Raw genomic sequence first — 27,679 nt, 5'->3', positions numbered from 1 at the left:
AATATCTATTAAAGGAAAGCCTGAATTTATTTCACACAAGAAGTATAGCTAACGATGTATAAAATAACTAAGTAAGTGGTAGATAATATTATTTTTTCAACCGACTTCAAAAAGACCCCTTTTTATCAATAATATATCAATTCGACTGCATTTTTTGTGCGTGTTACGTCAAAAATTTTAACTGGGTAAATTTATTTTTATGATTGTTTTTATTCAAAGCTGGTGGCCATGTGATCCCGCTTAAATTTAGTCAAGTTCTTTCTAGAGAATTTGAAGACGGTTACGTTTTGGTTATAAATAATTAATTAGATAAAAGTTCACGTTTTATAACAATCAATATATCTATATGAATAAAAAATGCCGTGAAGTAAAAGTTTCAAGATTAAATATTTAAAAAAAAGTTTTATATTCTTTATTATTCTCTAATCAGGATATTAATTGAATAAATATTAGCATAATTCCTAATAAATATGACGGTTTATAAACGCTTTTCACAGAACCATTGTCAAATTATGTTCGAATCTGAAATAAAACAAGTCATGTTAAAAGTGCTAAATGTGCACGCTTATGTCAATGGTACTTCATATTAAAAAGCAACTAAAATAAAGCCTATGTTAACTGTTTCTCAGACATAATGCAGCTTTCTACTGGTGAAAGAATTTTCAATCATGGTTAAAAAGCTTTTGTATTTGTCTATAGCCAAATAATCTAGAACAAAACAAAACTCTTTATTTTATAAGATTAGAATAGACTGTTGAATAATGAAAGTGCTTATTTTTTATCTGTGGAATCCGTTTTTTGTGAAGGAACATACATTAGACATCGAATCGAATTATTCGTAGTCATAAAAAATCACTCAAAGAGAAGTTTTTTCCCATAAACCGTTGCGAAGATAAGGAAAATGATTCTATTTGAGATATTGTTTTTGCATTTACTGACAGTCTTCTGTATTCCGTGGTTCAGTGTTTACCTACGTCTACATATAATAAGTTATGTTTGTTTTTTTTTAGTTTCTGTAAAATTTACTTTATATCTATGCCCAGGGATCTGGTCTAACTGCATAATTATTTCTAGTTTTTGGTTCCTAATCTTTATAGCAAATTCTACAGCAATATTATAAAGATGGCCACACCATAGATAAGACATGGCCAAGTACTCCTTCATGGATGATCCTGTGACTTTAATAGCAGCATTCCTATTATAATCCATAACAGTGAAAATAAAATTGAGATTATGTGTGCACGTTTGTTTAAGTGTCTTCGAGATGAATTATCAGTACAAAAATATGAGTAAATCAACTCAACGCTCTTTCCGAAAAAAAAAAAATAAATAACTGAACATAAGGAGTTATGTTCCCAAGTATAATTTTAATATCCAAACAGCTTGAGCGCTGACATCGGTTAATGCGTAACAAATTGATATAATTTACAGAATATTACGTTGGGCAAACTTATGAATAAGTTAAACGGTATTTGCTCGATTCAAAATTAATTCACGAGCCTTTCAAGTTTGCTGTGGTTTTCCAGACATCGTACTGTGATTAAATACGTCTCGTATGAATCATTTTGGGTCCTTTGATGAATCACTAAACGCATTCAAAGTTCGACTTCTTGGTAACGTTTAGACTCCCGTTTGCTAATTAACTCTGTCAATCAATTTTACATTCAATTATTTGCTTCTTCGTTTTTATTGTTTCATCCTTTTATGGCTGTTGTATTTTTTAGGTAGATGGATTAACAAAAGACAAGAGAGTAAGTGGAATCACGCCTTGTTGAACTCACTAGCCTAGTCATCCTGAATATCTTTTGTGTTGGTTATCTCATAACTTTTTACTAGGTGGACCGATCTTTGATCCTTTTTCTATTTGAAAACTGGTGCCACCCATGTGGTCCTATTTAAAATTGCACTTATTCTGATAATTTGAAGGCGATTTCGTTTTTTTGTTAAAAATATTGTTTTGTTCTGTTACTTTGCATTCATCGCTCAGTTATAATAATAACGCTAGTATTTAGGCATTGTGATGAATAGTTATTTCTGCGCCATGTGCTAGCTAGGATTTGAGCATAGGGATGCAACGAAAACTTATCAGGAGCAATCGAATATGAAATGTTTGTCTAGTCTTGGCCATTCTAGCGCGCTCGGAGTCTAAACCCTTTGCGTAGACAGCACCTTATTTACGACACTGAATATAAGACACATACTAGGCAGACCCCTTCGTACTAGATATATTCTATTTGATCATTTACTTATATAAGCTCTTGAAGAGATTGTCTATTTGTTACAATAGGAGCCAGGTTATTGGTAATAAGAGTAAGTATTTGTTACATTTAGTAAAACACAATTCTATAAATTATTTTCAAACATTCATAATTTATCCATAGTCTATCGATTAAAAACAAACCAATCTTTGCTCTGGTTGTAATGTAAACAGAACGAATATTTGAAGATATTTCGTAACGTCAATAATTGAATTTTCCAATATTGATGGAAGTATTGTTTTTGTTTACATTCCCAATTTTCCATTCGCTCTGATTTCAAAGGGAAAATATTGAATATCTCTGGCATCCGGGTGGTTATGCAAATTAAGATATTCCGAATGAAATAATGAGGTTATTTACATAAAAACTCACGTTTTATTCATAACAGCAATTATGCTCGCTAGACTTTATCACATACGTTCGGTTTAGTGTCAACAGCGTTTGTAAGCTCATTTCAAACTTAAAAAGAAGTTATAATACAATTGTAACACGCACATTGAACTATTTTATATGATGTTTAAGTTCAATATAATTAATTTTAATCACGCTTGTATTCATCGTAAGCTTTTTGTTGTCATTAATTGACGTGTAAAAACTAACATATGATATACTTTGATCGTCTTTAATCAGGATTACAAATCTCATAAAAAAGGTACTAAGTATTTTCGGTTGAATTGTTAACATAATTTAGATATGTTTTAAAAATTACACACACACACAGTCGCACACTAGCAGTAGCTTTATCTATGTGAACATTGTGTTATGTTGTATGTGGCGTTCTAAGTTTGTGATTTCTAGATTTAATTTTGAGTGAATGATCTTTGACACTGACAATATAGTTACGGCTTAACAAAGAAGCTTTAACTTACACGTTAATTTATAGAGCAATTTCTTGCGATTACCGGCATTTGGATCGAGTCGTGCTCCGTTGATCTACCACTGAGATATTTCTTTAACCTTTCACGATAAATATTCGTGCGTGTTAACTATAATGGGTGTGTTAAATTACCGCCACTAATGAAATAAATATGGGGTTCAGATGGGCTCCTGAATCTGAAGACTTCAGTTGTGGTAGACAGTTGTGTACTTTGATGATTATGATTTTATTATTATTATTATAGTAATACGTCACATTGACTTAATATATTTCAATACAAATAAAACGGTAATAATGTATTTTGGTAATGTAGTTTTTAAACTTCATCACTAATAGACAAATCTATCCCCTTTATGATATTAGTATAGATTTGATCACGTAGGTTTACTGGGTTAGGTTAATCAGGGTTTAGTAATATTATGTATGAGTTCGAACCGTTGTGGTTATGTAACCCTAATCCCTTTACAATGGAATTGTATTTACATGTATACTGTTATATTAAGATAATATTTAAAAATACGTTACGATGAACGATAAGGAACTTTTATAATAAACTAACTTTACGAACGAGCCTTCGCTCGCGTAGTCAAAGGGAAAAGTTGAAAGTTGCGAGGTTTTCCCGGTATAGATTGCGTGGGATTTCCGTGAATAAAACTATCTTGACCTTCCACAACCTACCGTTTTAATAATTTCATCCAAATCGTTTCAGTGGTTTGGGCGTGAAGAAGAGACAGACAGACTTTTACATAATACAATAAGTATTTTTTTATCATATCAATTATACATCATTTACATTGATAAACCGTTTTGTAATGAGAATTCTAACATTACGTTTTAGGTATATTTGGGTGTAATATTACACTTACAGAAAGTACCGCAATAGGTAAGAAATATAGAAGGTTGTTAGAGACTTTTTGCAAAATTCCTAAGATATGAGTTTGCAAGGATACTATTTGATGAAATGTTTCAGATATTAATAAAAGTTTTTGCAGCGAAATATCAATCGAATTAATAATTTACACATAAATCCAATTTACATGTTAAGAGCGTACTAAAATTATTGATATTGTAAATGATAAACTAGCGAGACACATCGTCGTTGCTTGAACCCTTTTCAGAAGTACCCTATTTGCTTACCCAGACTCTCCTATCCCTGTGCCTCCATACAGATTCGATCAGATGTTTTTTTGTGAAATTTTCATGTTAATTATATTAGTAGGACCAGATATATAAAAGGAAAAAGTCCCTCATTTACTTCACAGTATCGTGATATAGCAGGGATTTCTATCTCCCCACTGGGAATGATCAGTAAAGCTCGGAGATAATTTGCATTGAGAAGCGCCTCGATTCGTTGGCTTTTTATTTTTGCTACTTATGTGTGCTTTTTATACGGTCTTTGAAAAATACTCTGTTAATGAAAAGTAGCTATTACTTAGATATTTTATACATTTCAGCTAGCATTGTTAAAAAGAATGCCCGATGTAGGAGTATCGTATGAATCATCATTTTGTAAATACCAAATACAAACGCATAATGGATTGCGCTTTTAAACAGTTCATTGATAGCGAATTTAAAGCAGATCACAATAAATTGTACACGAGTTTCACATAATGGAGACATTTAAGAGTGATCTATTGTGGCGCTATCAGATCAAATGCTAAGTAAAATAAACGGCTGGATCTTATCAAGTGTTGGTCTATGAAAATTGTGATTTATAGATTTGGTGCCAATAGCAGAACTTCAGGTGCAATAGTTGCATACTTTCTAAAATGTTGATTCTTGATGTGAAGATGTGGATTCTTAAATGATACGTTCTAAGATTTAATATGAAGAATTATTTTTATTTGGACGTGACAATGCGTTTACATATCCCTGTACGAAATCATTTTGAAAACTATATTAAATGTCGTGCATGTTGTTTAGTTTATTTCGCTTTGAAAATATTTAAATAAAACAGTTCAAATAAGTAGTTCAATTTGTAATTCGTTAGTATCTCGATGATTGCTTGATCTTTGTTTTAATATTATTCACATTCTTATTTCCAAATAGTTGAACTTTAATACATATTCAAACATAAAGATATTTTGAAATTGTGTTCCACTTATGTTCGTTTCGCTTGTATTATTTCACAAAACCGATACTGCTGGTCATATAAAAGCTATAAATGTACGTAAACGAATTGAAATAGCTAACCTAAAATGCTACAAAATACAAGCTGCATTTGTCATCGTTTCGAATTCCCGTATTTCATCGCTTCCATTTGCAGGTGAAACTGAATTAAATCCGCTAGGTTTACTCAGAGTAGACGTCTCTCGGCTGAAGTGCCCTCGTACTTGAGAGCTCTAATTTTATCTTAAGCTTATGCTTTTATGCTAGAAATACCATTAATGAATACCACTTTAAACGTGTTATCAGTAAGGTTTAAACGATTAAGAGCATTAAGAGTTTATGTTTATTAATAAAAGCAAAGGTTATTCGTGGAAATAAATTTATTCGTCCATCTTGCTCTTTTGAAAATTAATATAATTCCTACATCTTAATATTTAATATAAAAAAGTGAACTTTTTTGTGCATAACGATTGTATCACAGTTATTGTTATTTTCAACCGATTTCAAAAAAGTTTTTTGTTACTACAGAATTTTAGACTGTGTGAATGGTAATGATTATTTTTCATTTGAAAGATGTGATCCCATTTGAATTTGCTCTAGTTCTCCTAAAATAAGTTGGGTGTTTGTTAAACCTAACTATTTTTTTGTAACTACAACGGCATTTAAATTCAAGTAATTGACGTATCAGTAATAAATGCATGAACACCATATTCTTGCAATTTTTTATCTATCAATATACTAGGATGCTATAGAGGATGTATAGGAGAAATATATAATGTATGGCACCTAAATAATTCCTTGCGAGTGGACCACATTTATCACGGATGTCGTAATTCAGTTTTACTTGTGGGCGCGTATGTTTATACGGAGATATTGTAGTAACCGTCCACTATCTATGACGCGTCCTATATTTCCGTCGAACCTTCGACAAGCAGTGATTATTTATTTATTGGTTAGCCAGGAGCTTGGAAGGGTGCTGTTACTTCCTTAAATGTAATATTTCGTATCCGTGTGCATATTAATCTAATACGCCCACTGAGTTTTAGGCAAATTATTTTAGATTTTTATGGTTAAGGTGGTAGACCAGTTAGGTGCAGAAATTTCGTATCGTCATAAAGTTTAATCTTGTTGTCACTGATATTTTTTTAATTTTCGACTATTTAAACAATGCTATAAAACATAGCGAAAATGTTATGTAATGCATTTCATAAAATTTTTTACAATCTTGAAATGATATTTTTTACTAAAATTTCTTAAATATTTGGTATATACTTTTCAGTAAAAGTTCAAGTCATTAATAGATAATGTTACGCTTTTACCTCAACTAGATTTCAGATTAATTTAACAGCTTACCGGTTCTAATCTCCTAATCCAACACTAGCGGTACACTGCGGCTTCGCCCATAGTACTTATATATAGCCTAACGCACTCAGGAATCACTTACATAAATAAGTGTAAAATAATTTTTAAATCGGCCCAGTAATTCTTGAGATTACCGCGTTGAAACTCACAAACTCTTCAACTTTGTTGAAATTAATATTGTAGTACTGATTGCTGATACACCACATAATTATTCTTAAAACTGTATCACAATAATTTAACGTAACCGAAGCAGTAACATATAAACAATCACCGTCAAGAGCATGCTCATTCGATGAGACAGGAGAATCGATTCGCTCATTTATCTGAAAAGAAAACCCGTCACGGTATTCAACTTGCTCTCCATTAATATTGTTTTCGGGCTATTTTCATCTTACTTTTTCTTGATGTTCTCAAGTGATTTGTTTGGTGAAAGTAATCACGTCACGATATTTATCTAATCTGGGTTCCCGCGCTTTTTATTGACGTTCATATTTTCGAGTTTAGTTTTACGATGCGTTGTAATGAAAATGAAATTTAGATTAGGATATTTAAAATGATGGTTATATTTTAAGTGCCTTTACGCAATGGCAATAAAGCTTAAAACTTTTTGGACTTTCTCGTGTTATTTGAGTTATTTCTGTAACTCGTGTTTCTGAACGATATAAATTTCAGTCGGTTTCATAACTGATTCCGAGAATTATATTTTCTGGTAAGCTATTTGCAATATAAGAGGTGCCTTTAATAGCAAGTTCTGGGTAATTATAAACATTAAACAAAATTATATTTACAAATTATATGTAAATATGTGTTTTTTTGCAGATATTTACTAGGAACGGTTGGCGTATATATGAATATATGAGATAAATCGCGAAGAAATCTAGCAGATGTTTTAATTCTTAAAAGCTACTTTTGAAAGATCCTAAATAAATACAGGAGATTAATTTTGAAAGTACTCGAAAGTAAAAAAAAAAAGATTGTCAAATTGAGAACCTTAAAATCCTTCGTATTTAAGAACGTTGGTAGGAAATAAAAAAGCTTTTCTGGAATATGAAACGCAACGTGCAATTCGACTGAATAACATCTCTCTGACTTTGAGATTTTTTTCATGAAATTCAATGTAAAAATGAACTGTCAATTCGGTTTCAGTAAAAGCACCGGTATCTCTAATATGTTGCGTGTTTACAATAATGCCGAAGCGAAGCGCGCAGTTTTTTATTTATTATGTTATCAATTTTTATTACCTTTATCAGTATTCTTTGTGCGGGACTACGTGAATTGAAAAATATGCTAAGTAAGGGTAAGTGCAACGTTGTTTATAGCAGAATAAAATTAATGGGATACGTATAAAGATAAAAGTCTGTATTTTGATGTCTTTTGATCTAAATCTGAGATAATAAAACAAAGCAGTTTAAAGAGGAAAATTATTAACGTCTGCCTGACTCTCGCAATTATGTAGTTACAATCAGGGCTCTTATCTAATTCGTCATGTAACTTTTGTTTAAGTTTTCAACTTTGTCTCAAATTAAATTAATTGATATGTTCTCAAAGTTAGTTCTGAGAAAATTAATTAAGACAATTTGATTATGTTCGATTTGAATTTGATAAAACTTTGCATTAATATTTTTTTTGGCTTACTTAAAATTATATTCCTTTCAAAAACCCAAACTTTCATCCTCTATTTCATCCCCTTGCGGGTAGTAATTTATCAAAATCGTTTCTTAGCGGATGCCTATGTCATAACATCTATCTACATGCAAAATTTCAGCTCGATCCGTCTAGTGATTTAGGCTGTGCGTTAATAGATCACCATGTCAGTCAGTCACCTTTGAGTTATGTATATTTAGATTTTGTGTTTCATACATTTCGTCGAATTTTAATATCTATAATTCGTAAACCTATTATATTATAATGTCTAGTAATATATAAAGTTCCAATACTCCAGACTCCATACTAGGAAACCCTTGTGTTTAATCGTGTTAAGATGGGACTTCAAAGACCCAGAATGTGTCAAGGGTCGTACCGAACTTTCATCCATTATCATATCATAGGAAGGGGTGATATCTTCCTATAATCTATTTCGAACTTTACTTTCATGTGGGAAAGTTCATTTTATCGTACCTTAATATATTAAGATTATTGTGAGTCAAAGTGAGTTACAACCCAGATAAAACTTAATATATAATGTCAATTACGATTTTAGCATGCATAATTCTCTTTATTGGCCTTTCTATTTATTGGTTGAAAAATTAACACAATTTTTGTTTATTAGTAAACTCCAAACTTGCGTTTAGGTACTAAATAGTCAAAATAAAGTTACGACAAAATTATTTTTAATATTAATTATTCAACGGTAACCATTGCCGCGTCAATGAAAATATTTCAAAAACAATTTCTAAGGAAAATCTTCAAAATGTTCACAAATGAATTCGGTTTTTGCCAATTATACCGTTTTATGTTAAAAGATGGCAGATAAATTCATTTGGACTCTAATTAGTGAAAATGTTTAGCAAGCGGTGAAAGAATTTGATGAAAAAGGCGTTTAATTATTCTATCTGATAAGAAACACGGAACGTTGGGGCTTAAAATGTATATGTTACAATGTATTAGATATTGTCTTCATTAAGGTAATAAGTAGCTTAATACTATCGTCTGTAAAATCTTTCAAAACATATTAAAAATTCTAAGTTTCACGCTGACGAATCACACTACACACGTAAAAACGTTTTTGTATCCTAATCTATTAACCTCATCCTTTTAACAGTAATTATATCAGTATTAACGAAATTTAAACGAAATTTTAGAACATGTCCAACGTGCCTATAACCATTTTGGCAGCCGACATAACACTATTTTTATTTGGCTCCACTCAATATACTTTAAAAACTACGTATAGATTCGCTTTGAACGGAATCCGATTTATAGAAGTCAAAGCGTAATCTGAAAATTGAATTTCAAAGGCGATATTTACCTATCGGAATTTCCGCTATTCCGCTTTCCCAGTGAGCTTAGCTTCGATTTCGCCTTACCACGTTCTTATATTTAAGCTTAAAGGAATAATACTGATATAATATATCTCAGTATTAGGGTCGTAAAATTGTAATCTGAAGATTAATTGTGATATGAAGCATACTGCTTACAATTTAACGCATTAATTTTCGGTAGATTATGATTTTTCTTTAACAGTTTGCAATATCGCGAATAAGATTATTATCTAACGGTTTTTACAGTCTTACGGTGACACATATATTATAAACGTATACGAGTATAGTAATATCGCTGGTAGCACAAGCTTTCCGTTTGACGCATCTCTAGCGCACACTTTACATAGCGCTGTAGTTGATCACCATAAATATTTACATACCATATATCATCTTCTCAGAATCGAGTAGTAAGTCGTTTATATTGGTACAAAGATTTTCTGTCCCCATGAGAAATTTCATAAATATCGGTATAGGAATTCAGCCATTAAAGCTTAATAGATGGATGAACTTTCACATTTATTATTTTTGTATGGCTTGCAAACCGTGTGGTTTAATTAGATAATACTGACATTCGTTTAGAGTCATTAATATTAACACATGTTGCTCTCTACGAGGTCGATTTGTTCATAGAATACGTATGTTTTAATTTATGAATACATACATACCTACGGATAGCAAATATTGATAAAATTTGTTTGAAATAGAAAATTTATGGGAGAGGAGCAGTGCCATTATTTAAGACTGTGCATTGAATTAAATTTTAGTTATATTTTAGGGCTTGCTTTAACCGGCTGGAGTGAAGCCTGACGAGGACAGGACACCTCTGGATTGCCTTAGCCGGCCGGCCAGAGTGGAGTCGCGAGAGCTTTTAGCTCGAAGGGTGGATGCGAAGCATAAGTGGCGGTTGGGCACGTCATGCTGGACCCTCAGGGAGCGCGTGATCGTCGTTTAAAGTCAGGCGACGCCTCTCCACCCTTAGCTGCTCACGACATGTTGCCCTCTTGTTGCTATTTTACAGCGACTTTTTAGAGGGTCCATGTGTGAGAGGGCGAGTCACCGTCTGCCAATATATTTTTACTACCTAATATGTAGTAGAAAGGCAGACGCCATAGTTCCCATAGACCCAGTAACCAATCCATTTAAGACCTCCTTTCCATAGCGCAATTTTATTCCTTACCGTTTTTGCATTCCTACATCGGCCGCGGTCTGCCTCTATAGTACAGCCTATATCTCTATAGTACAGTCATGGGCAGACTGCGGCTGATGTCCCACCATGGTTCTGTGTCCCCACGTAAGCCTCCCAAAAGACCAGATTCCTTTCTTCTGGGGGTACTCGAGTATTATGGAATTGAGAAACATAATAATAACCAATAATTTATTCTGCAAAAAAATATTATGACATATGGAATTAAGAACCCTTGCTCTCACACTTCCCTGCGTCGAAATAGCTAGTTTCTTCCAGTTAGGTATAAATACATTCTATTTTTTAATAAAATTCATAAGCACTCCTTAATCAAAATGCCGATGATTTATTAATCTAACCTTAGACATTTACTTTCGTGAAGGATCCGAAAGTCAATATAAATATTAATCATACATCCGAAATAGTCGCTTTCTTTTAACAACTTCCTATGTGTTAAACATCATTAATTATAGCTATTTCAATTGTCCAAATGCAATAGTGAAAGCGATACTTTGGTTTCTATTGAATTTGACAAGTAATATATCTGATTAGGGGCAAAGCGTGTCTTGTCACAATATTAAAGAATAGAAAGGATGATGTTATAATATCTCGAAGAGAAATTGAAGACGCCTTTATTCGATATACAATAGTATATTGTCAATATCACATTTATGATACAATAGAGATAGATTAGAATAAATATTGAGCTATGATATCTAACAAATATATAAGTTCTTTGTAGAATTGGTAGCAAATTTGTCGTATTTGATATACTGATTTCCTGAAAAAGTGTGTTTTTTTTTAATTTTTGCATATCAAGTTTCTTAGCGGTAACTTAATTATTTTAAAGATTATATTATAGAGATTTGAAGGAGGATAACTTTTAATGTATAAAAAAATCATAAAATATGTGTAACGTGCATATCAATGCAATATAATCACAATTTAATGTAATTTTACAATATTTATGGATTTAATGTACTATATTTTTTTACGTAAAGAAAAGTTTTAACATAAAAAAAGAAATAGTAAGATCACATAAAAAATTGTTAACGAATCGTGGGATACATTTATTTACAAAACGGAATCTGATTGGGACGCTATATTCGTAGGTCGTAAATAACATGTTCGCCGCTGGAATTAATAGCCAACCGATAAACAAGTGAGGTGCGAATTCACTAGCTTTTGGAAACTCGTTTTTGGCAACCTTGTCTGTGTTGCCATGAATATTGTAAAGCCTCGTGTTCGTGATAAATATTTGTCGAGCAACATGCGTAATGCACTTTGCAACACGCAATGTTGCCACCAACTCCTCAAGATGTTGATTCAATTTTAAAGTTTAATGTTTACGATGAATACGGGGGCTTAAATCGTACATAATATATGTATGTCCTGTACTTTCCTCTATGAAATATATTACTTTCGCGAAGCCCTTTTCACAATTGCTAATTGTTATATGTTGATATATTAGCACTGATTTAGTACATGAGTCAAGTAAAAATTATAATATATAAGGTCCCTTTCAATGTTTCCTATTTGCGACTTGTGCCATTGTTTATCAAGCTTTTAAATCTAGACACATGTTATAAAAGTTTGATTAAAACTCAGGAGATATTAGCACGTCGCCATTAAACCTTTAAATAAAGAGTAAAAAAAAATAACATAAATAATTTAAATTAATGACTCCGTTGAGTTAAGGCTGCAAACGAATGCAAATAATCGTGGAATTAACGATAATTAAGCTCGTTGATTATTAACAACAGATTCGATATTTAATTAACGAATTTAAATACATTTTTATAAACTGCAAGTGTGTTTCCCGAAAACAAAATCATTTCGGTTCATACAGGTGAAAGTTAGTAATTAAAAGATATATATATGCATTATAGTTGTGGTTTAAATTTTACGGCGCAGTTCAATTTACACGCTCTGTATTAAATACAAAATTCTGCGAAGCGATAAAGATTTTTAAACCATCGGTCCTTAAAAATTGGGTCAGACCACACAGGCTTTAAATCCTGCCTTCGATAAAACAGTTATGCAAATTATCGATACATTGTCAAAGCTAATTTGCATAATATATGAGCTTTATGTGAATATTAATTTTAATTTAAGCTAGTCTGAATTGTCTATCTAAGCTGTTATTATTTCTTTATATGACAGCGGGCAGCCGACCTGGTAAGTAGCCTGAAAACCCACCACCGCCTATGATTATTTGTAGAGGTAATAACTAGGACCTCTGAAAATGAGTTGCTCGCATTATTGGGTAAGGGAGGAACGGGAATAAAGGAATACCCCTAGAATGGACTTCGGATCTATCATACATGTTTTTAAAACAGACCAGTTTAATAAGGAATATCTTAATTATAATCTCTGCTACATAATTTACTTGATGCATACAAAAGGAACCTAATGCCTTTATATGACTGGTGTTTGAATAATGAACCTGTTTATCTATATTTTAATAATAATTAAAAGCATATCGTATTAACGTGAAATTTGTAGCTACTTCGAATTAAGTACTTTGCTTTGAAAACCATGTACGTACGTGATGAATAGAATTTGTTGGGAAGTAAGAATCTAATAGTAAACAAACTAGTAAACAAACAAACTTATATTATATGAAACATTTATTTATTGTACCAGATAACCAAATGATATATCAAACCAAATAAAAAAGGGGAACACTCTTTATAATCATATTTTAACATAAAGAACTTTTACAGTTTTCCCTTTCAAATCAGATACCGCATAACAAATTTTGTTTTTATAATAAAAATTATACATACAATATGTAGCAATGTGATTTTATGTGTATAAAATATGAATATCATAGTATAATGGTTAGGGTGGATATATCACATTTCCATTGAATTGTTATTAAAGCAAATGGGGCTTCATGTATTAATAATATTACGATGCGTATCCACCCATAGCGTCAGTTGAATAACACGAAAATGAATTCAGTTCATTTCCCAATAAATCAGATTTCCAACTACGAGTTTATGATCGAAATACGGAGAATGGTGAATAATGTCGTAAAATATCGCACTGTATTTATGGAAAGGAAGCATCGCAATGCAGTTCATTTCCATATAAAGTGAATTCCCGAAATAGTGCTTTCATTAGCTCTCTGCAGACGTAATAAGATTTAGGACAATGATTGGTAAATTCATTTACTATTACTGAACTTATACTTAATAAGGCTTAATAAGAGAGTAGCTTAAGTATCTACATGCTTAAGATCTTTAAGAAACACCTTTCACTCCTTGTTAACACACAGCACATACCATTCAACATACCTTACCAAATTTAATTTTTAGTTTTATAGCATTGAAATGCTTTATAAATGAGAAATTTTGATAGAATAGAAAATGAAGAATGGGGTGCCCCTTAGGCACATAAAACCGAAAGAGTAGAAGAAATTTGATTACTGTGGCGGGATCACGGGTGGCCGAGAGGCTAGGCGTCTCGTGATCAAATTTTTTCTATTCTTTCAAAATTTCTCATACCGTGCCAAAATTGAAAGTCCCATTATACGTTTAAATATTACTTACATTAAATGTTCTAATGCATATATGAAGTCATATGACAGAGTAGAGAGCCCAATTATGAAAAATTATGAAATATTTCGTCGTCAAATGTCAAAGCAGCGCACAGATGATGCTTTTATCTGGAAAACGACGGGTAATTATGCCGGCTTAACCCCACGCACTCAGTTTATGGCAGGCTTTTAACGTCATTTGCCTTTACACGTCTATTTAATATCGGCATTCGGCTTGATGGAGACTTCTGAAAATGATAATGGAAATGAAAAAAATTATATTTATTTACTTCAATTATGTAGGCTGTAGTTAATTTTAAATTACGTCTAGGTTAACGTCCTTGCATAGTTTTGATTAAGACAACAACTCGAAAATTAGGCTCTTAGAAAAATACTCAGAGCGGCCTAGAATAAGAAAAACCTAATTTCAAACAGAACGATTTCAAAAATTTTTCTTGCGTAAAGAAAACTTTTTTACACGTTCTTTACACAAGTAAAGCTTCTAGAAATCAATTTACTGTCACTTAGAGAATCGACGTTAAGTAGCGAAGCTCAGCACTTTAATCTAATTATCTAAGTGTTTCAGACGAAAGCCCGCAGTTTCGTTTATTTCACGCTTGCAAACTTACAGTCAATTTGATTAAAATCGTGTTTTATACATTTCTCATGTAGAAAGCAAGTCCTGCTGATTTAAATCTAAAATATTCTTAAAAATCGAAACGATTCCACCCTCTTTCTTTATGAATGACTTTATCAATTTTTTAAATTAAAATTATGTTTCTCGTGAATTTCGTTATATTACATTTTTATGAATAATTTTTTAAATATCTTTGCTTTAAAGTATAGCTTCATAAGTGTATAATATGACTGTGAATAGCAGCTTAGCAATATCTTTCATATCCCATAAAATATATTTTAATTATTAATTACCTTTGTTTGATCCCCGTTGTATTCAACATATTTCCATTAATATTATAATTTCATGTTTAGCTTTATCTATATCGCTAAAGTGTCTTCTACAATAAATTGTACAAAAAATAAACCTGTTAAAAATTTTTTAACTTTTATTATGTGAGACCTAATAATTTTAGCCATTGTCCCAAAAGTTTCACCATAACTCTCAGCTATCTAACCGGTTTATGCAGATTTACACCCCTTTAACTCAGTGACTTTTTAAACAATGGCGGATTCTTCAGATATTTACACTGTGACATCGTTATATTATTAGTTTTAACAGGTACAAGATGAAGGGAAATTGTCCTAACTACATCCTGTAGAAGAACAAATATTATAGTTTAGCTGATATTAATGACGTAGATAAATGTCTATTTCTATACTTATAATATAGGGACGAAACATCTGTGTGTTTGTGTGTATGTTTATAATGTTTTTCACAACAGGACAGATTTCATAAATTCACCGTGCTATGTACATCATCATCATATAGGACAGTGGTACATATGTACCACGGACGAAATCGAGGTGAAAATAACTAATTAATGCATGTGAATTCAATTATATTTTTTCCAATTAAACTCAGTTTCTGGTTTCTCTGGTCTGTTAATAAGATCTGATTTGATGATTTTTTTTGTAAATGTTACTATTTGTAAGATAAAATGTAACTATATAGTCCATTCTACATTGTTATGCAGATGTATAAGAACTTCATTCGTTTATATAAACCAGTAATTCGGAAATAATTAGTCGAGACAACTTTCTATATCGCCCGATGATAATATAATTGAGACAGTAATACTAGTCTCGCGAAACTCGTAATAAAGTCGACACTTTATTGCTTAATCGAAGAAATTATATGCTTTCCCTTTGCTTCAACATTTCTCAAAAATACCACTTGTAATAATTAAATTAATATTTCACAACTATACCTGCAAGCGGCTCCCAATCAGATTGATAAACAGATTTCCTAAATATTTATTCAAATGAAAACATATGTAGTACAAATGATACGCATTTTTTATTGTAATAATGCAACTAACATAATTTTATGGACTACAGATGAGCAGAATAGAGCAGGCCCTATTGACACGGAAGGCCATTTACCTTTACCAATCCTTTCCTTTATTCCCACATCAATCCTTTTAAAGTCTGCAATGCAGAGATGTAGGCTTCTCCTAATCATGGGCGCTGGTAGTGCATACCTTCAGGCGAACCACCGTTGTCGCCCATGAGATAGATAAAAAGATTAATGAAATATAAGAAGGTCACAATATACTCCGCATTTAGTTTAATGGTTAAAAACCGATTTGGTCGGTTTGAATCCGACATAACCCACGGGTTTTTCCCCGGGGCCGTGGGTATCTCATATAATATGCCCTTAAAAAAATAAGTAACAATCTAAGGATCATTAAACCGACATATCGACTGTTTATTTGTCTTATATTTTTGTTCTCAAAGCCTTGTGCTAAACAAAAATAAACATGTAATCTAGTTTATGTTAAGCTTTCAATTTTGAATACAGAACAAATAAGAAAGATGATAACGAATTAGTTTACCCAAGAAAGTTAATAGAAAATAGAACGGTCTCCAAATAAGTTAATTTCACTTTCTACTGATAAAAATCTTTTAGAAACCTCGCTTTGTTTCCGCAAAGCCTTGATACCGAAAATGTAATCAGCGTATAATTGTATACAACAAAATGGTGTTTATAAGCAAAATAACAGGTTTAATTGCTTGCATACTATGAATTATCTGCCTTCCCACGGTTGAATTGCTGTTTTTTATGAAACTACACATCACTTATTTTGTTAACAATTGTAATTGCCAAGGTACAATGTACAAAAATTTATAATTATATATAAGTGAGTGGATTTGATTATATCATAAATATTGTAAACTACTTAAACAAACCATGTGATTTAAAAAGTAGTTTAGTAGTTTCTTCCTTTCTATCTTTGATAGTAATCGTCATAATAAGAGATTAGGATATTGCGTGATGCAGCCTTAATAATAAAAAATGAATATTTAATAACCAATCGTCAAATTTTATCAATATTGATTCGATGCAGTTAACGTTTAGTTAAGTCAAGTCAACCAACAATCACATAAACTCTATAGTATGTTATTCACTTGTACGTGTCTATAATAAACTATAATAACTACAATATTTTATTTCCTTCTTAACAATCGATGTTGTGTTATATCCTATCCTACTTCCTATCCTACTGATATAATGCGAAAGTTTGGGAGGTTGTGTGTGTGTTTGTTGCTATTTGACAAAAAAACTACTGAACTGATTGCAATGAAATTTGGTACGTAGACAGCTGGACAACTGGGATAACATATAGGCAAATTTTTATCCCGATATTCCTACGGGATATGGACTTACGCGGATGAAATCGCAGGGCGCAGCTAGTTTCATTATCAAGTTTGGTGATGGTCGTAAACACATTAATTAGTTCAAATGGCTACAACATCCTACTTCCTTCTACATCCTACTAATATTATAATTGCGAAAATTTTGTAAGGATGTGTGTGTGTTTGTTACTCTTTCACGCAAAGCCTACTGAACTTATCGCAATGAAATATGGTACGTAGACAGCTGGACAACTGGAATAACGTTTAGGCAACTTTTATCCCGATATTCCTACGGGTTAAGGACTTACGCGGATGAAACCGCGGGGCGCAGCTAGTAGACGATAATAAAGATAAGTGTAACATAGTATTTGCTAATGAACCGCTTCTCCAGGAAATTAGACTTCTATTAATCGTATAATATACGTGAAAATATTTGACAAAGCAATTATGTGATGCGAAAAAATGTTATCGTGGTTAAATCGATATGATATTATTGCGTGGATGTATTACAAACTCATTACGCGCTAAACGTATGTTTTATAGAATCTAGATGTAAAATAACTAGATAGTACGTGTTACACCCATAATATTATATAATACGAACTAATGGGATAGATTTAATTTAAATTAAAACAGAAATATTGACGATCCCGTTGTTGTTTAGATAGCTTTTTCCTTATAACTATACTTTACTTTTTACTTATTATTATTTATATTATACTGCCAACTTGGCCAGCGTTATGGTTTATGACCTAAACCCATATAGGAGGCTCGTGTCCGTACAGTGGAAACAAATAAGGACTGTTTATGATGAAGTATTAATATTTAACTGTAGAGCACTATCCAGCCCGATTTAGATCTAAGTTTTAAATCTCCCTGTAATATGTCCACCGTTCATCTAAATATGGCAACAAGTAGTGCACGTATGAATTTAATCTTTGAAATATGGTCTAATAGTGAGAAATGCTTGGCTTCATAAAAAATTACATCTTGGGTGCTATATCTTCTATTATATTAACCGTTACCTGCGTTGTGATGTTATAACATTTATGAAATTACAAATACTTTAATAATCATTTTATTTTTATACTTATACCTGAATTATTGTTGATACTTAAAATAATACCATAAACACCTAGTTATATTGGTATAAATAAGAAAATTATGAAATTCGATCCCTCGCTTCACTCACGAGATGATGACAATTCTGAGTTCAATAGCACTATGATTATGTGAGAATAAAATTCATTTTCACTTAGAACCCGTTCATTATCGAAGATATTTAAATTGGATTTCAATCACTTTCCAGTTCGGTTCAAGTTTCCTCTTAAATCGTTCCAGTTTTTCGTAGTGTAACTTTTAATTGCTTTAACAGTCCTAGAACGGGTTCAGTCAGATTAACTTTCTTTAACTGGCTATGTATAGATGCTGTTCTTTTATGGTCTGTGGGAATTTTATTGACGTTCGCAAAGATTTATTCTGTGGCCGAGTCAATAAACTCTCGCGTGTCATTTGTCAATACAGATAATTAATTAATAATTATGAACGTGATTAGTTGCACGGGTTATCAGTGAAAATCTTTAAAGTGAAAAAAATAGAAACATACGAATCAATGAGCAATCAAGTAAAACGAGGAATTCAAATTAAATTTTCGAAATAAAACTATTATAACTTATTTAAACCTTAAATAGTACATATTATTAGCATAATGTAGATTTATAGTTATATTATTTAATGGTCTATTTAAATCTTCCCTCCCTATCTATGGTGACATTATCTATAAACCTTGACCGATTGGATAAGTATATAAAAAGCTATAAAAATATCACCACAAAGGTTTTATCGGAAATGTGTTCGGGTCAACGCGCTTCGCTTGCAGATGACGTGATGACGTGGGTAAAAATAACAACAAAGTTATAATTTAATATACTGTGAGCTGCTGGTAGATATTGTGTTGAAAACTTCGTAGATTTTATGCGTTTTGTAGTTGTATTTAAAAAGTTATTGTTTAAATTTGTAATGATTGTATGCATTTAAGTTGCTTTGGTAATAGTTATTGTGGGAACTATGAATAGATCAAGAAAATAAATATCCATCCTATATGTCCATTGTATGTAGCAGCCAAAACTGAAGTTAGGTCAGGAATAACGACTGAATGAATACGCCTAGTTATTTTCGGGGTGTCTATTATTTTTTTGGAAATGATTGTCTAGGCAAAGAATATGGCAGTCAATTTCAAGGTTTTAAAGATACACTAAAGCAAAACTATCATGATATAACAGACGGTTAGAAATGACAATGAAAATCTGGAGGCATGTAATCTTCCCATTTTTCTAATGTTCGCTGCTTGACTACTATATAAAAAGAAGAAGTATAGAGTTGTATATAATAGAGTTTGCTCGATTTTTGTATTATTATTGAACATCAGCTCGTGATCGCGGTGACACACAAACAAACACATTTGTCAACACACGGGGAAAGCGCCGGTCGCCCATTGATGCGGCGACGTCCATCATCTGACGAGAAAGCGGTACAAATTTACGCGTCAAAATATTGTCGAAATGTTTATTTTGTGTCCAATTTTCGGTAAAGAAAGATGTACAAGCTGAAGGTCTATACCAAGCGGATCGATTTGCATCATAACATTTATAAATTTGAGCATCAAACTCAGGAATTCCGGCGGTATAATCTTTATTCAGTTCGCCAATTGATTTGAGTGCAGGAATTTAAGGGAATCGGTCATTTGTTTTGGACAATTTATTTATATTCTTTATACATTAGATAGAAATTGATATAAGAATGGAGATGAAAAAGAAATAAAAATAACGTAAACTGTTAGGAGACGCGGACCGGAATTTTGGGTACTCAAGGTTATTGAAACAGCATTTTACCTTGCATTTATAATTGCATCGTTGCATTAAATAGGAAAAAGGGAGGGAGCACATTTTAGAAGTTTGATAAATTTGTTAAGTTTAGGGCAAAGATACGGGCAGCTTTCCCACTCACTCCAAGAAACACATTGGCTTTTACTTCACGTTGACCTTCTGTGGGGGTGTGCTAGCCTTCCCAGTTCGAGCTGATACAATTCGTGTCGAAGCGGGCTCGACATTCTCGTTCTGAAGTCTTAATTAGTCTTTTTAGTTTTTTTTAAATCCAATAATGAACGATCCTGTCTTCTATAAAGTATTATTTATGATAATTAATGATTTAATTAATTTAATTGGTTAATTAATAACGTAAACTTGTTGTTCTGCGGAAAATAAATTGACCAAATAAAATGAGGACGCGAACTCTATTCGTATTTAAGTGTCTTTATAAATTGGCTTTGAAATAATTTTTTCTTGTTTAAATTTACTAGCGGTCCGCCCTGACTTTTCCCGTGGTACTTGCATATAATATTTATATACGCAGGGACCACGTACATAGCGAACGATGAAAGATGCTATAAATTTTATGTTATTTCAGTAATACGCGAGTTTAAACAAACAAACAAACTTTTTAAAAGTCTTATGTCTATTGTAGGGATTTACGAATTAATGATCTATAGATCACAAATAAAATGAAAGTTTTTGACGTGACAATGTCTTAAATTAGGTTGCGGCTCGGAGTCACTTATGAAAAAGTGTAACGCCCGGTAACGTTACGATGAGTCACCGAACTATCATCGGTCCGCCGCGCGCGCAGCACTAGAGAATTAGGCGCATTGCATCGGCGCGTGCTTGTGTCTCTGTCTCTGTCTTTTTAGTAAACAAAATATATTTTGTCTAGTTAAAATTTGTGCAATTCTTATTTTCATTCAATTCCTTGTTCCTATTGTGCAATTTAATAATATTCATATCAATAAATATTAAGAGAAAAAGACGTTGTCACGTAAAATCTTCGCCCGTAAAACCGACTTTACAGGCAACCATTTTTTTTTTAAGTTTTTCTTATCAAACTAGCGATCCGCCCTGGTTTCGCTCATGGTACATGTATAGCCTACAGCACTCAGGAATTACGTACATATCCAACGTAGAAATAACTTTTGAAATCCATCTAGTACTTCCTGAGATTATCGCTTTTACACAAAGAAACAAACTCGTTAAATTTATATTATCATTAGTGTATTAGGAAAGATTATCAAGTAGACTAGTTCTCATTCAAATACTATCAAATTTATTATCTAAATTGATCATGATATAAAATTTTGTGAAGACAACTTAGTAATAATGGCATTATAAATAATTTACTACAAATTTCACATAAATTATGTTATCTATGTTCATTCAAAATACGCTGTTTTTTGGAAGCCGTTTATCGAATCGTTGAATACAATCAAACTATGCAAACACAAATTATAAAGAGTCAAATCTTTATATTCTTCCAAATAAAACACTTGATAATTATTAAAAAAAAAAAAAAACAAACCTCTACCGCATTCGATTTGTTAGAACTAGACCAAATTTTAATCAAAAGGTAGGCATTAGCTTACAAAAAAAAAAGAATCATCAAAATCAATTCACGCAGTCAAAAGTTCTGAGGTAACAAATCCAAGAGAACAATATAGACGAAACAAGAACCTCCTGCTATTTCGATTTCGGTTAAAAACAGAACATCAAAGAAAACTTACATTAATCTGTTAACTGCTCATCATCATTATCAGCCCATACATGTTCCCACTGCTGGGACACAGGCCTCCTATGAGGGTTCAGGCCATAATCCACCACGCTGGCCAAGTGCGGGTTGGCAGATGTCACATGTCGCCGTACTTTTGATTCTTGGACATGCCGATTTCCTCACGATGTTTTCTTTCACCGTTTTAAGCAGTGGTGATGTTATCTACATGTGCAGATAGATTGAAAAATCAATTTATTTCCTGCAGGCTCGCCCGGTCTCGAACTCCGACTTATCGATTTTGAAGTGCGAGGTTCTCACCACTGAGCCACCACACTGCTTACTGAGCCACCACCACTCATCAGTAATACCATCATCATCATTATTTTCAATGAGCTAAAAAAGAAAGAATATGATACAAATATTACACATATACTTATCGAAAGTTGAACCATTATTGCAGTCGGTAAAAACACGTGTAGGTACAACCTGGCAAAGTCATAAATAAACTTGATACACTTTCATATTAACAACAGTTACCGAACTAGGACTTTCAACGTAAATATCTTAAAACCTTTGGATAATTCAGACCATAAAAGCGAAAGCGGTCTAGCGCTGTATTTTATTGGGTTGTAACATTTAATTCTAACTTTGTGTTTAAGTGGATTATATCTGCGTAATAGAGTTGTTTGTTCAACCGGTGGCCCTATTAACACCTGCAAGTCGATTTAAACCATTAGTGTAAATGTTAGTTAGGGAATATTGCAAAAAAAGTTACCTAAGTTGTCTTTCACAACATCAGCTAGATGTACTGATGTAACGACGGACAACAACGTTCAAAAACGGACCAGCCGTTCCAGAGATTAGCCGGCAGACAAGACAGACAAACATTGTAAAAAAATATTTTGGCGTATGTAATGGTACATACAATATTCAATATTACAAACAGACGCTCCAATTTTAATTATATGTATGTAAGAAGATGTATAGATTATAAACAGTCAGGGTACATGGATCGAAAGGTTGAATTTTGTTTGCAATTTTGTGAATATTATTTACGATATAGTAGTTATATTTTATAAAAACGACTCTAGACGAATGAATATTAGTTTTTGTTGGAATTTGAAAGTAGAAAATGTGTCTAATAATGACCCATTATTTTATTTTAGTACGATACCACCGTTAGCCTCAAACTTAGTCCTTTTACGAACTTTGAAAGCTCTCAAGCTTCGAAGTTCTTACTAAAATGTCCTTTTGTTTTAAAATAAAGTGCTGCGTTGTATTTCCTTTGATAATCGCTATGGCGACACAATTTTTCACGATTTCTTAGTTTATAGTTCGGTGCATTTTGTATTAAAGTTGTCTTCAAGCTTTTATATATTATAAATAACAAAGAAAACTTAACATTAACAAAGATATGAAAGTAATTGTACTGGAAAATTATAAAACGCAAACAGTGGAATAACTTTTATAATACGTATTATTTTATAGCTTATATATTAATAGATGTTTGTCTCGGCTCTGCTCGCCTCCTCCCTGGATACTAACTGATAACGTGGCTTTCTATTGGTAAAATAATTTAAAAAATCGGTTCAGTAGATCAAGAGATTACTGACTACAACGTCACAAACTCACAAATTTACAAACATAACCTCTTTAATATTAATAAAGATCATGTACATATATAAAGAAAAAAGAAACTATAAACTTAATATGCATGATAAAACATGTACTTTATCACAAACACAAAAAACACCACTCTCAAAAACGTTAGATACCGTAACAGACCTTTTTATTTATTCAAAGCAATTCGCTACCGTTTTATTTTAATAGCCCTATCAGAAGTTGCTATGAAATAAGCGTAATAATCATTAGCTTCAGAGAATAGCGGTGTTTTAATTAATGCAAGATTATACAGACGGATGAAAGCAAAAACGTGTTGACACCAATAACACAATGGACTTATTTTTATACGACGGTAAATGAGTAAAGGCGCCTTAGTGGCTAATTACCTATTGTACGATTGATTAAATTCTGTGCTATAGGTTTTCTTAAAAACTTAATCTATGATCAGGAAATTTAGAAGGGACAGAGTTGGTTAGGGTTGGATTGAGCTTTAAGATAGCTTTAGGACATTAGCAAGTCTCGAAAGTAATTAAATGTATACTAACGGTTGGCCTCGGGTCTGCTTTCATTGGACCAGGTCCCTATTTTAAGTAGAGGAAGTTCCCTAGGAAAAGTAAAAAAAACAACATAATAAAATGTCTCCTAGACTCAGGAATATAAAAAGAACTCATGAAATTAATGTAATGTCACTGAACCTTAAGAAATGAATAAAGTTTGAATTAAATCTGTCCTTTAAAAGTGGGTCCATGGAGTCTAAAGAAAATTGTAGCGAATAAAAATGCAGTTGTAATATGTAATAAAAGCGCGTTAGTATAATAGTTTTGTAGATATAAAACACTCACACGGGATACACTACAATTTTCCACTTCGTTTTCCATTCAATGATGGATTATTGCCAGTATTTGTGGTTGATTGATATCTACAACCGATGACTGCGTGATTTCATTTGTAGGCTCAATCAATTTATACTTGATTGCCGCGTAATGAGCGTTGTACGTCTGATAATTAAGCTTTGCGAATCACTTTCTGTATTTCTCTTTGATGTATCATTCTGGAAGGCAAATTTAATCGCTTCATTTGCACTCAAACTCGTTTAAGTACATTATTTTGATACCGGAAAATGTTTCTAACAACATATTGTGAATTTGTCGTGTAAAATAACAGATCTTAAATTTCTATTTTGTTTTCATCCTAACGTCAAGATTTTAATGCTTTTATCATATTTTTCACAATATCCATTCTATTTATATTAAATGTAACATTGTAGGGTCTAAAAGTGTGTATAGTTTTAATTATTCTCCTGATAACACGCGAAGAGGTTTAAATTCACTAAACACGAGTATCATACGTTAGATACTTTCATTAATATAGTAGTTTGAGTTGGAAGTATAATTGCATATTACAAGTTTAACTCAACCTTAACTGGAAGATGCTGTTAGTTAAGACTAGAATAAATTAAACACATTTGGAGTGAGTTAGGTGTAGCCCCAGGGAACTTCATTAGAATCAGTCATAGAGCGATATTGTATAGTATGGGGAAGCGTGATTCTTTACAGTTTCACCTTAATAATGCTTGCAGATAACTTGATTACTTCGCACGCCTGTCCGGTCGGCTGATGAGTTAGGCTTTGCACATGTGCTTGTGTAATCATTATAATATTTTATTCATTTATACACAGACACTAATATTATGAAGAGGAAGAAGTTGTATTTTTGTCTGTTTGTTCGTAATGGATAAACTAAAAAACTGCTGGATTTAAAAAATTCTTTCACCATTAGAAAGCTGCAACTTCACTGAGTGACGTAGGCTATATATGTACCCCGAGCAAAGCCAGGGCGAACAGCTACTTAATTAAAAGTCTCAAGAAATATGGTATGATGTTTAATTTTTCCTCCTTTACGGAAGGTGTGAAATACCAATCGTTACAGAGTATTTAAGAAATGTGATAACTGTCTACAATTTTTATTATCTGCTGTCTGTGGTTTCAATTTCAAGATAGTTTAGAATCCAAACAGTATCTGTAGTTTCAGTTATCGATGCAGAATTATATAAGTTTAGAAAATTGATACTCTTCTACTTTACACTTTCTCTCTTCTTTCAAACAAAATTCTGATAAAATTGAAATAAATATAACATTGTAGTGAATATAAAATTTCTTTCAGAATCTTGGAAAAAAAAACGTTACACGCTGTGGGAACCGAACCCATACTATATGTGCGATACGCCGACGCTCTAACACTAGAGCTACGGAACACTATAGAAAATAGTAATTAATAAAATATATGAATTGACTCACATATATTCAAATAGATAAACGCGTACTGAAACTATATTATTAGTCTTTTTAAAGTATTTGCATATTTAATAATTTCTCTTCAAAAAACCTTACTAGTTTTGATAGCAGTGCGCCCCATTTTTTATTTGCTCAAGGCCCCTTGGTTACCTAACTACGCCACTGTTTGAACAAATTCCTATTGTCTAAGATTTACTATCACTTCGTTCATCTAAATAATGTATAGTCTTTATAAATAAAAGTAACTTATATTTTGAAAGAGAATTAGTGTTGATATATCACATGCAAATCATCGTAACAAATGCCTGTGATCAATTGCGAATTCCATATAAAAAATTGATTTTAAATAACTCATGTGCAAAGGGCTTAATAGACACAGCTAGCCTTTATGACGTTAATTCAACGTTAATGTACACTAGCTTTTGACCTCGACGTTTGACGAGCTAATCTGATATCATGGAACTCTTCGAAAGTTTTAGGTAAACAGGAGTTTATATGAGAGGACTCGTTAGGGGACAGAATAAATACAGTCGATCCTCTGTTTTAGAACTATTAACAAAGTAATTAAAAGTACTTTTTGGGGACTTGGTACACGTTTGGGGTTTATTCGAGGTGAATTAACAGGTGTTGTAACATTGTTAAACATTTTAATGACTTTAAATGCGCCTGTTGTATAATATAATATTTGATGAGGCACGTGAGACGCGTACATTCTACGAAAATATAATTATGACTAAACAAAACACTACTCAAACAAAATAAGTCCATCTGAAATATATTCCATATTGCTATAATTAACTTGGATTTTAACTGTCCGTCAAAGTAATAAAAAACTGTTCTACTATAATACGTATTGTATATCACTTTCATTTTATGCATTTTTTATAGTGACAAGTATAAAATTTCATATATTTTTTAGTATATGTAGTTTATGTTCAATAAAATATGTAGACGCGTAAATAAAAATTCAATTTAGTCTCAAGTGAATGTCAGCGTTTTATTTATTGGTACCGTCTATTTGAATCGCCCAATAAAATCCTTATTGACGTTTGATCGGCTTACAAGAGATGTGTGGCTATGAATATCAAAATAGGTAACATAACGTAGATAAAGTTCATCCCGGATTGTTTATAATTATGCATAAATACATTTTATAGTTCGTTTGTAAATGTCATTCAGATCAGAGACGTCATTTGATGAAATTTTATGAATCACAAATTATTTGAATCATGATATAAAAAATTATCAAAATCTGAATCAGAACATAAATTCTACAACAGATTTCAGTTTAAATTTAAACTGTATATAAAATATTCCAGCTGTTACCGAGTAGATTTGAAAAATTACACGAATAAGAAAGAATGAGATAGATATACCGTGTTCTGCAAAACCAAATTATATTCATCCCATGGCCTGTTCATAGCAAAGATGCTAACAACTTCATTTTTACAATAAACTTATAATTTAGGTTGTTACTCAAATATACCGTAAGATTCAACTTATTCATGGTGCTCACCAAAACCATGATGAGTTTTAT

The 27,679-nt window shown here is 32.0% G+C and overlaps 1 protein-coding gene across 2 annotated transcripts in view; it reads left to right on the top strand.

Annotated features, from left to right (window-relative positions):
* The window catches only part of LOC119833713 (serine proteinase stubble-like), an 85,376-nt gene that overhangs the window by 21,455 nt on the left and 36,242 nt on the right, over nt 1–27,679 (top strand). The window lies entirely within an intron of this gene.

The sequence above is a fragment of the Zerene cesonia genome, chromosome 18 (genome assembly GCF_012273895.1).
Source record: "Zerene cesonia ecotype Mississippi chromosome 18, Zerene_cesonia_1.1, whole genome shotgun sequence".
NCBI classification, from domain to species: Eukaryota; Metazoa; Arthropoda; class Insecta; order Lepidoptera; family Pieridae; genus Zerene; species Zerene cesonia.
The sequence above is the reverse complement of the archived record's forward strand: the minus strand, read 5'-3'. Positions and strand labels throughout refer to the sequence as shown.